This window comes from Lampris incognitus, chromosome 17, assembly GCF_029633865.1.
Source record: "Lampris incognitus isolate fLamInc1 chromosome 17, fLamInc1.hap2, whole genome shotgun sequence".
Taxonomy (NCBI): domain Eukaryota; kingdom Metazoa; phylum Chordata; class Actinopteri; order Lampriformes; family Lampridae; genus Lampris; species Lampris incognitus.
Genome location: NC_079227.1, coordinates 27574404 through 27586616, shown reverse-complemented (window position 1 = coordinate 27586616; position 12213 = coordinate 27574404). Strand labels below are relative to the sequence as shown.

Sequence of the window (12213 nt, the reverse complement as noted above, 5' to 3'; positions counted from 1 at the left end):
TAGTGTACCAGCATGCGGTTCCAGTTAACCATTCATTCCAATTAGCTAAAAAAAAAGAAAAGTTTTTGACTCGTGTTTCAAAATCCACTCATTATTACGTCACTGTATATCGATTTAAATCAGTGATACCGGAGCTCTGTACACTAAACTGCTGTGCTGTGGAGCGCGCCACCGGAAGTCTGGGCAGGGAGAGAATGTTACACTACTTAAACCCGCTATTTAAGCTCGTGACGCAGCAGTAATTTTACCAACACAAACCGAGAAAATACACAAACTGTCCCGCGTCCCTACAGACACGATTGGCCGTGTCTGCTGGTGGGAAGTCGGGTGTGGGTATTTGCCCTGGTCGCTGCACTAGCGCCTCCTCTGGTCGTTCGGGGCGCCCCCCTGGATCGGCAGAGAGGGGGTGGAGCAGCGATCGGGACGGCGCAAAAAAAAAGAAAGAGCGGGATAATTGGCCAGATACAATGGGGCAGGAAAACGGGGGGGAAATTTGGGGGAGGGGCAGTGCGAGAGGACGGGGAGAGACGCCATTTAAGCTCGCGACGCAACAAGAACACAATGTGGACAACAACGTGGCACAAAGGTGTGTTACACACAAGATAAAGTTACTACACAGCTTAAGAAACATGAACGGAGTCGCACCTTATTCATTCATGCACACCGATCACCAATAAGTTCAAAAGGGTTCATTGTCCCTGCTGAGTTTATCTGACTTGTCCGTCACTTTTGTACAGAAACAACGATGCTAAGAGGGTCTGGAAAGTTGCTAGAAAGTCAACAGCGGCAACGCCACTGTGTGTGTGTGTGTGTGTGTGTGTGTGTGTGTGTGTGTGTGTGTGTGTCTGTGTCTGTGTCTGTGTCTGTGTGTGTGTGTCCGGTGCAAGTGGAGAGGGCTACCTACTGTTAGCTACTAAGCTAACGTAGCCCGCCAACTCTGACTTCTCTGAACTGAGTAAAACTCGTGTCGCTTAACGTTACCGCAGTAACGGTAATGCACATCGAAAAACGAATACTTACCAAGGAATGGACCATTATGGACGTTCACCAACAGCCCACCTGCAGTCACCAACCTCATTTCAGCCAGGTAAGAAATTGGGAGAGATCCGGTCTCGCACATGCGGAAAGGGCGCCTCCCCCCAAATCAAACTCTAATACAGAATACCTGAGCTGTTGACATAGGGCCCTGTGGTGGACCGGCGGTCTGTCCAGGGTGTCTCCCCGCCTGCCGCCCAATGACTGTTGGGATGGGCTCCAGCATCCCCGCAACCCCGATCGGGATAAGCGGCTTGGATAATGGATGGTTTCAGAATCCCCTCCCAAATTCGCATATGGTGAAAATGTCTGAAAGAATGCACTTAAAACTATGGGCACCAGGACGGCTCTAAACACACCGAGTCGTACCTCGCCGTTTAACGGTAGCCCCTGAGGTTTTAATTAGACCATCCGTTCAACCCTGCACTTTAACACTCCAAATCAATTAGGCAAACCAGTTCACAGACATTTCAGCTGGTTCAATGGAATAATTATTCAAGGCATCGGTCCTTATAACCATAATGGTCTTTGGCTATAATAATAAGATTCCACCCACAACACACACACACACACACACACACACACACACACACACACACACGGTTGGGTTGCATGAATACTCTTGAAGAGCAGGGTTACATTGCTTTTGACAGCAGTTTTTCAGATTGTGTATTATACCAGTCCCCCAGTTTGGGGTTTTGGGGGATATTCTAAATAAATCCATTTTCTCTTTAACGGCTAAGGGGAGAAGAATAGGACATGTGCACAACGGGAGGTAGAAGAAAGTCGTACTTCCTTCTGCTTTTTATTTTAGATGAAGACTAAACCAAACTGCTCTCTACATGGTTCACAGAGCTGTGTTACAGCTGCACTGTGGTAATACAGAGAACACGATTTATGTAACACAAGGTAAATATGAGGACAGCCTGGAAACGTGTTTGTTTTCCAAACTGTACACAGTGTAGTATATCTCACTATCTACAGTTACAATCTAGAGTTATAATCGTCTTGCTGGTGTGTTTAAATGGGGGGCACAGTGTGTGTGTAGGTGCGTGTGCATGCGTGCGTGTGTGTGTGTGTGCGTGCATGTGTGTGTATATGTGCTGTATGTTTACGAAGCCTCAGGAAATACCAGGACAGGCACGCTGACTCTCCAGCACTTCGAGCCCATGTGACTGGAAACACACAGGCCAGATTGTTTGCATGTTTGCTTGGAGGGGCCACATTAAGAACATTTGGTTACAAGAAAATATCCACAAAAAAAAAAAAAAAAAAAAAAACCCAACAAAAAAACCCTCATATCACAATCAGGCTGGCCAAAGGAGGTGCGGTTGTGTTTTGTTGCTTCTCCCGCTCTGAACTTTTGTTTCGAGCGCTCAGCCGTCCCTGCTCATTTTGCACGACAGCTCTTGTGTTTGTGTCCCAGAACAACCGAACTCCACCGGTTTCCTGCTGTCGACACATTAGCATAATGCACACGCCACTGGAATCCCTCGCCTAGCCGCTGTTAGCACTATTTACAGCGTGGCTACACGAGTTCACTCAGCAACACACACGCGTGTAAGTACGCACAACGGTGAGAACAACTGCAGAGCTTGATAGTTTTTCATTAACCTACTTTTTTAGATGCCGCTTTGTATAAAACGTACATCTACTCGCCTCAGTGATGCATCATATTTGAGATGGTTTTTTCAGTCATAGCAACATATTTTCTATGAAAAACAATGTGAAACAACCCCCCCCCCAAATAGTTGACTCGTCGTTTACCTTTAATCGTAATGCAAATCCATTCTGTTTGAAGCGCGCTTCTGACTCTTCATTGACAGTAACCTGGAGTTTTAATAAGACTTTGCAGCCCCACTAACCTGCTGCCCCACTGACTGAAGCTCTGCTACAGCCGTAACTGGGTCTGAATGTCAGGTGCCTTCGCAGGACTGCAGGACTGACGTCAACACATTCATTCACTCACTCGTCTATCGACGTATTCACGACTATTAATGATGACCCCCCCCCTTTTTCTCCCTAATTGTACTTGGCCAATTACTTTCCGAGTTGTCCCGGTTGCTGCTCCACCCCCTCTGCCGATCTGGGGAGGGCTGCAGACTTACCACAATCCTCCTCCGATACATGTGGAGTCGCCAGCCGCTTCTTTTCACCTGACAGCGAGGGGTTTCGCCAGGGGGATGGAGCGTGTGGGACACCCCAACTGACCAGAGGAGGCGCTAGCGCAGCGACCGGGACACAGACCCACATCCGGCTTCCCACCCGCAGACACAGCCAATTGTATCTGTGGGGACGTCCCACCAAGCCGGAGGTAACACGGGGATTCAAACCGGCGATCCCAGTGCTGGTAGGCAACGGAATAGACTGCCACGCCACCCGGACTGCCCCATTAATGGTGACTTTCAACATGACTTTTCAACTATTTACAATTAATTTAGCTACTTCTGCCGTTAAATTTCCTCAGATAGTTTATTACAGCAGTGTGCCCAAGTAACACGTTAGGACTTCTGAAGCAGAACTGCCAGCCCTAAAGAAACCCTGTAAAAACAGGACCTGACTACCTAGAAGTCTTCTTTTGGTGTCAACAAGGGTGAGCCCTTTTTCTTGTTACGTAATGTCATACGACGGAATAAATGAAATAATGCGAAGAGCGATATAAAAAGTCTTTTCAACTGAACATGGTGTGCCTGAGTTGAAGTTGTTTAACGTCACAGGAAGGACCACCGGGGTGGTCAACCAGGACAGCACATCCCACGCAAAAAACCAACTTCTGTCCACAAAGAGACACAACGCCCGAATAACATCACATCAGTCTTCCCACTTCCTCAAACACTCATTAGCCGCATTTTCTGACGAAAAAAATAGAAACTCTTGATGCCGTCTCGCGTCCTCCAGCCTATCAATTATCGGCCGATTTCTGATGAACGACCATTACAGGCTCGCCGTTTCCCCCCCAGAGGTGCGTAAGCTAAACAGTGGTGGTGGAGATGTAAATATTGTGAGGAAAGGCTCCGAGGCCCTGTTTAAAAAAGCTATCTCAAGGTTTTTACCTCTCCATTTCCTTGTATCATAAATATTTAAACAAATCTCATTACCATTTCTTCATTCATCGTCAATTTGAAACAAAATGTTCCTAGATTGCAAATGATAAGTTATGGAGATAAGCTATGAATAACAATCGTCCTTGGTACGGTGGAAAGAAACGGGCCTCAGCGTTGCCACAAAATACTCCCATCCATCCCTTCGTGCGTCTATCTGGCACGCAGCGGGGAGCCTGGCCGGACCTTTGTGCATGCATGCTTTGATAGTCTTACATCACATTTAATCTATCACAAAGATGCCATTATAGATGTTGTTAAATGCAGTGGCAAGCTAAACATGCAAGCAGCCAATCTGAATAATTAATTCAGGCTGTGCGTGCTGGGGAGACTGTTTTTCCTCAGAGCTCAGCCTGCTAGCACGCATTTGTTATGACTGGCAAAGGGAAGGTCAGTGTCTTCGGAGATCTCGCTCTCGTATCCAGCAGCAATTAGCGACTGCGGTGCATGTCCTGCGCATGTTATGATGTGATAGGGAAGCGCATGTGGACGCAGGTAGGGATTGAATGCCATGCTTCTCACTGGCTGCCTGCTATCACCGGGCAAAACAAGGTCTTGAAGAACCCCGCAGACAAACAGATTCCCGGTGGTGATCCACAAATCTGTAGTCTCTCCAGGCTGGCTACGTGGATTCGAACCTAACGGCTGAGCGAACAGTACTATCAAAAGACGTTTCTTGTGGGGTGTCCGGGTAGCATCGCAGTCTATTCTGTTGCCTACCAATGCGAGGATTGCCAGTTCGAGTCCCCGTGTTACCTCCGGCTCGGTCAGGCGTCCCTGTGGACACAATTGGCCATGTCTGTGGGTGGGAAGCCGGATGTGGGTATGTGTCCTGGTCGCTGCATTAGCGCCTCCTCTGGTCGGTCGGGGCGCCTGTTCGGGGGGGAGGGGGAGCTGGGGGGAATAGTGTGATCCTTCCACGCGCTATGTCCCCCTGGTGAAACGCCTCACTGTCAGGTGAGAAGAAGCGACTGGCGACTCCACATGTATCGGAGGAGGCATGTGGTAGTCTGCAGCCCTCCCCGGGTCGGCTCAGGGGGTGGAGCAGCGACCGGGGCGGCTTGGAAAATAAGGTAATTGGTATTGTCAAATACAACTGGGGAGAAAAGGGGGGGGGATCTCGCCCCAAAAAAAAATTCACTGAAAATACAGGAACCGAGTTCTATCATTACACCCAATCCCATACCGATATCCAAATATAAGCTGGGGTTTTTTTCTAAATAGTGACAGTAACTATACATTTATTCAAACAAGAGTTTAAAAAAAAATTCTTCTGCGCTAACAAAGAGCCCAAACAGCAATCATCCGTGAAATGGCTGAGAGATGGAGATCTAGTCGAGGCTTGGTGTTGACTCCCAGTGAGTCGGTCCATTGTGAGGCAGACAACACACAAGCGAAGTTCCCAGTGAATCAGAGCAGTCAGCTGCCATCCACCACCTCATGGTCAAGGCACAGGGCCAGTCTAGCACAGGACCACAGACATGTGACCAGCTGTCTCACACAACCACGGCTACTGTACCACCTCTCACCAGACAGACAGTAAGCACACAGAGGCACAGACAGAGACAGAGAGAGAGAGAGAGAGAGAGAGAGAGAGAGAGAGAGAGAGAGAGAGAGAGAGAGAGAGAGAGAGAGAGAGAGAGACTGGCAGCCAGCTGAAAAATACAAGTTCTTAAAGCATCAACTAGAAACACATTGAAGCAACGTTTCTTGGCCGTTCTCAAAATGAGAAAAGATTTAAAAAAAAAAAAAAAACGGAGAAAAAAATGTGTAAATAGCACCAAGTACGGATCAGTCAGTGAGCAAACGAGTTTTGATTACTGCGATGATAAGTGGAGACAGAGTAGCAGGTGTTTTACTAGTTTACCAACCACTGAGAGTCACATATACGTGTCATCTACAGGCCATTATCTGAAGGGTGCAATGACATCAACCGCCACGGCCGCCGTTCAATCCGAGGCTGTAACAGGCCCTCTCAGAGGACACCAAAATATCCCCCCACCTCCCGCACCAACCACTGACAGGGATACACAACACTACGCGTGCAGCTGTCTAAATATTGCTCCTCTCCTCTCTTCCTCTTCATCTTGCTCTCTGCATTCCACCGCCCCCCCTCCTCCTCCTCCTCTTTCTTGCCTTTTCTGTCCCCCCGCGTGAACACATTCGCCTCTTCATCTTGCAGCCGGTGAGGAGGGTCAGTTTTAAGAGTGACAACTGTTGCACCAGCGCAAGTGGGAGGGGGGGGGGGGGGACGTCCGCATTTGGTGCATCGTTATGTCGGCAATCCGAGTCCGAGAGGGAGTCAAGGGCTGGGAATAACATTCTGCTGTCATGAGGAGCACGAGCCATGTTACTCCTGTGACCAGCTGCACATTTCTGTCCGTTCTATAGACGACCACGATCATACTTTGCCCCATGGCAAATAATATTTTACACAATGCTTCGTTTCAGCAATGCACAGTTATGTACCATCCACATACCTATTAACACCAGTCGTCATAAAACACAATATGCAATCAAGCTTTTTACGCAGATTAAATAAAAAACACTGATGAAGAGACGATCCCCATAAAAAGGTCTAACAGAGCCATTAAAAGTCCTCTCCTTACTTCATTACGGGCTCAGCTTGCTCTCCTTGTGCAAAGAGTCCCCAGGTGCATGAATGTTTCATGGCCCCCCCGCTGCCTGCCTGCCTGCCTCCTCTCTTGCCTTCCTATGCTCAGACACAGCCTAGCTCTCCTCCCAAAGGAAGGTCAAACTCTGCTGTCAATTGCACTCACTTACACTCTGCTACAGTCATCATCGCCATTAGCGGCGTGTGTGTGTGTGTGTGTGTGTGTGTGTGTGTGTGTGTGTGTGTGTGTGTGTGTGTCTGGGGTGGGGGTGGGGGGGGGGGGTCGGACCACACACAAAACTGTTAAACACAAAGCCATTTCCCTGCGAACATTCCCTCCTCTTCCTCAGCTGGATTATCATGACCGTCAATCATTCTCATCATCTTCTTCAGTCCCCAAAAAATTATAAAAAAAAAACGGTCCGATATTGAATATCGTCGCCCTATCACGACGTCTTGACCTTTCCGACAACCTTGAATGCATGTTAAGAGTACTCGCTCAATCCCGCCATAGGCGTTGAGGAGACGTATTAATCAGGAGGTACACGTTATTTGAGATACCTTTTGGGCATGTGAAGAAATCAATTCTAAGTGACGCAAGGCGAAATATGCCGGGGGGGGGGGGGGCTTGGAAGAAAAAAATAACTTCCATTTCAAAATCATCGTTTCTGTTCAGTTTTTCTATGTACTTAAGTATGTACTTCACATACATTTGCCCAGCCAAAACAAAAAAAAAACAAAAAACTCTAAATTCAGCCACTTGACCAGTGGTCAGATCAGAAGATGGATAATTCCAAGACCCGCAGCAAGGTCCATCGTCATCCCCTCATTTACTTTATCGAGAGCCTCTGCAAATAAAACATTTAGTGGAACCTCTGATGAATGGCAGATGGATTGGTTAAACCAAGGTTGCACCAGTCTCTGTTATATTTTCCAACAAGAATGTGCCAACCTAATGAGAGCGCCGCAGCTATTTTCACTGACAAAGGGAAAATAGTAGTAATAGTAATACGCCAGATTTAGGCAAAAGAAAAGGCCAAGCTAATGTAGTCGTATTTCAAGCTGTGCACAAGGAACAGTGTGAGGGTAGACCGTTCACACGCCAACAAGCATCTCAGTGCCAAGTGTTCTTAAAACATATTACACCGAGCCATTAATTAATTTGTTGGCTTGTGAAGCATAGCATATTAGGGCTATTCATCACGGGCAGGAAATTGACAAGTTATCCATGGCTGGGGTCTCAAAGGGATATCAGCTTTAATTTTGCGTCAAAGGAAGTGAGTGCTACTTCATTTGTTCAATATCCTTATTTTCTTTGTAATGAAGCCTTTGTTCAGCAATGACCAGATAGACACCGTGTGTATTCGCGTCAGATGTGTGGGGGGGTTTAAAGACTGAGCAGAGTCGTGGAATGGCAGCAAGGGTCATCGTGGAGTTTATGCATTGCTCGAGAGCTTTCCCTTGGCATAAGTCAACTCGGACCGTCAGACTTGGCAGGAGAAAACATCTGTCCTCGGTGCATGGACATGTTGTATAACCGCAGTCATCATGTCAATCAAACATGCTCTGGCATGTCACTGAGGGTTGCGCTTCCCTCTGAAGAAACTCACTCACACCGGCTTGATGTGTGTGTGTGAGAGAGAGAGAGAGAGAGAGAGAGAGAGTGTGAGTAGGAGACAGAGAGAGAGAGAGAGACAGGGACGTGGGGATGACGGCACATCTATTTTTAGTGCAGTACACCCAGTTCTGCCTGTGTGTTATGCTGCACTGTTCTGAGGACAGCCTGTTGGGTCATCATCATCATCCTCGTCAGTACCGGGATAACACCGGCTGTGCTTTTTGACTCCGGCCCTCCAGCTTCCACATCAGTGAGAGAGACTTACAAGATTCCTGGCCGTGAGTTAGCGAGGCTATCTGAAAAAAAGACATGCTCTTCTTGACGGATGCCATGCTCATCTGCCTCTTTCTGGTGACTAATGGGCTAATAATTCAACTGTCACCCCCCGTACGTTATCTACTGCCTTCTCCTGGAAGAAATACCACCCTGGAACGTCTCCACCAGAGCCCTGCACTGAAAAGATATGCTTTAGACTCCCCAAAGTTCCCCCTTTTTCTGCTAAGAATGTATAGTCTGAGAGGTAGCGCTAGGAAATAACTCAATATCGTCGTTGATCATCTTTCAATGGTATTGAATCGGGATGAAATTCATTCACGATATTGTCACAGTGTGATTCACAATATTGTTCTCTAATTTCAATAGGGTGGACCTTGACCCTTGGGATTCTTTAAATGTGGCATTTTTGCGAACATAAGCAGATATGGGTGATATATAATCGATATCGTATAAAATTCTCTATAACAGTGCGGATGATAACAGTCCCCATATTGTCTAGCACTTGTGAGAGTCACACATGAGAGTGAGTTGTAACCAGAGAGGCCTCCCCAGTTAGAGGCATTAATGAATAGCCGAGGAGGGAAAAACGAAGACACTTGTTCTGAAAATGCTGATTTCAGAGGCGGTGCAAGAATGCAGTCTTTTTTTTTTTCTTTCCATAAGGCCAGTACGGTCTTGAGAGCTGTTTTCTCACTCCTTGGTCTCAATAAAGGTGATTAAGCCTGCTCTCTTATTACCGTACAGGCACACCAACATCTCCTTTCCATTATCCACTACAAACTGAGGGTGACTCCTTGACTTAATACCCGACGGGCTGTGCAGGCCGCGCCGACATCCAATCGCTCGTAGCGCTGGCAAAAGAAACAGCTACGTACAATCACTACAAAACCATTATCAAGCTTATCAGCATAACAGCTTGTTATTCAGATCCCTGGGGTGGTCAAGATGCACGACAAAGTACTTCCACTTGACTTGCTGGCAGTCAATTGAACAACCGAGTCGTGTTTGTGTTCGAGCATCAGGCTGGTACAAAGCAAAAAAATAAGGAGGTTTTTTTTCGCCCCCGAAAAGTAGTCTATTTATCAATATACACCAAACTCGTAATCTTCAAATGTGGCGTTTATCTACACAACCATCCTCCACATGACATTTTGCAGGGGGGGAAAAAAAGTGTCGATAAAACTTGTGGCGGTTTTTTTAATCGTGTGCCCGCGACTCCCTTTGTTTGGTTTTCTGGCTGAGGCGTACATGTGTGCCGAGGCAGCAGCTCCTATAGGCCAGGCCCCTCAATCCTTCCTGTTCAGTTACCAGAGGCCTCCAACTTATCGGTTCCAGATCTGACAGGAACAGAGAAAAGAGAGACCACTGACAGGAAGGGTATCCCCGCCCCCGCCCCAACTCCCCCCCCCCCCCCACCGTTTCCTCAGCGAGGTTAACAGAATGCACCCCTCACGTGTCAGGCAGAAAAAAGCAATTATTTATTAGGGCATGCGACGGTGCCGTGAAGACAGAGAACTACGTTTCAAAGGGAACGGCGTTTCATTTCTCGGGCGGAATATTCGGCGAACGTCGCGTTGAAACTGCCACCTGTCATTTTCTGGAGAATTTCTTTTTTATTTGGCTAATAACCTCCGGGATTACGTTTCCTCTATCGCAGGTGTTGATGTTTGCTTATTTATTTATTAATTTGTTGGATTCCCCCCCTTTCTTCCAATTGTACTTGGCCAATTGCCCCACTCTTCCGAGCTGTCCCGGTCCCTGCTCCACCCTCTCTACCGATCCCGGGAGGGCTGCAGACTACCCCATGCCTCCTCCGATACATGTGGAGTCGCCAGCCGCTTCTTTTCACCTGACAGTGAGGAGTTTCGCCTCCCAGTTCCCCCTCCCCCCTGAACAGGTGCCCCAACCAACCAGAGGAGGCGCTAGTGCAGCGACCAAGGACTCATACCCACATCCGGCTTCCCACCCGCAGACACGGCCAATTGTGTCTGCTGGGACGCCCAACCAAACCGGAGGTAACACGGGGATTCGAACCGGCGATCCCTGTGTTGGTAGGCAACAGAACAGACCACCATGCCACCCAGACGCCCAATGTTCGCTTTGAATGCGGCCCTTAAAATCACGCCTTGTGAAATCTTCCTTCAACAGAGGTGGCTCTCCGTCAGCAGCGGAGGGGGGGGTCTTGTCGTTGAGAGAGTGAGAGCGAAAGGGAGAGAGACAGAGAGCGAGAGAGAGAACCAGCTGTGAAGCACTGTGCCCCTCGTGTCATACCGCCGGTTCATGTCATATACACTGTTTTGCTTGCCCCGACTATCTCGCCTGACATTTCCACCATAATCGCTTTGGTTTATCCCACTCAGCTATGCGCCAGGCAGATGTTTGTCAGGCCACCATATTTCTCAGCATTCACACTGCTCTAATCAAGATTAACTAGTCTTGTCTAGCTTATGTGTGTGTGTGTGTATGTGTGTGTGTGCACATGTGTAGGGTGATGACTGCATGGCTTTCGTGTCCCAATTCCTAAGCCGTTAGGCCATATCTGTATTGTATAATACCATGCATGGACCAATTACATCTCCTTTTCCCCGAAATAATTCGTGGAGCTCTGTGTTTTTATGATACATTGAACTACATATTGCGTAACCACGGAGGATGAAATGGTGGCTGGTTTGTCATGCTTTGCGCTGAGCTGAGCTGAGCTGAGCTGAGCTGAGCTGAGGAGGGCAGCCATGACCTTCCACTCTGTATGCCGCGTGTGGGTGAGCCCCGGGGTGGAAACAGGACACATAGCTGTCTGGCAGTCCGCATATGGACGTGGACCACCGCATAAAACACAAACAGACGCAACATCTCAGTAGCTTGTTAATCACCGCCCCCCAGGAGCTCCTGATGAAATCAACATGCTCTGTGAGGTGAGCCGGCGCTGGCCACACAGAGACTGTTGCTGGGCATGTTTACCAAAATCCACACAATGGGGGCTGGGGTTGGGACTGAGCATATCCAAGCAAGGGAAATTGCAGAGTTTAAAGCGCTCCAGTGTACGGGAAGATATCCAGGCAAACCCCTGATCGCCATTTTAATTGAGACAATTCATTCTGCCGTTCACTTCACCCCCCCCCCCCATGAGGCCAGTTGTGACATTTTCATAGCAAGGCAAAAGACAAACAAAAATCAGTGGATTTCCGAGGCAAAATTTAGAAAGGAAAGGCCCTCAGTCATGATAGCTCAAGGTAAAAATAAAAACAAACAAAAAAATCACCTACCTGTTGTTTACTTCAATCCGGGATTCTTCACCACAAGGGACCCCCCCCACCCATTCACACAGCCGGAAGAGAAAAAGCTCCGGCACCTCACCTCTTCAGCTCCTATGAGAAATCAAAGAGGACAAAAACCATACGTCAAATAACACTGCATCATCCTGGGATCCTCAGTGCTGACAAGCGCGTTTCTTTTGAGGAGAAAGCCCATTAAACGAGCGGGACCGGTATCACGGTTTCACTACCTACAGATAGCGTCTGAGAGTCTTTGTCAAGTCAACTCTGCTGATATAGTCCTCAATCATGGCTACA

The 12213-nt window shown here is 48.0% G+C and overlaps 1 protein-coding gene across 1 annotated transcript in view; it reads right to left on the bottom strand.

Annotated features, from left to right (window-relative positions):
• LOC130127284 (zinc finger MIZ domain-containing protein 1-like) overlaps positions 1–12010 on the bottom strand; it is a 98072-nt gene extending 86062 nt beyond the window's left edge. The window contains exon 1 of the mRNA XM_056296876.1: positions 11908–12010. The gene's annotated coding sequence lies outside the window, so the exon portion shown is untranslated. The remainder of the gene's footprint in view (positions 1–11907) is intronic.
• Positions 12011–12213: the final 203 nt, after the last annotated feature.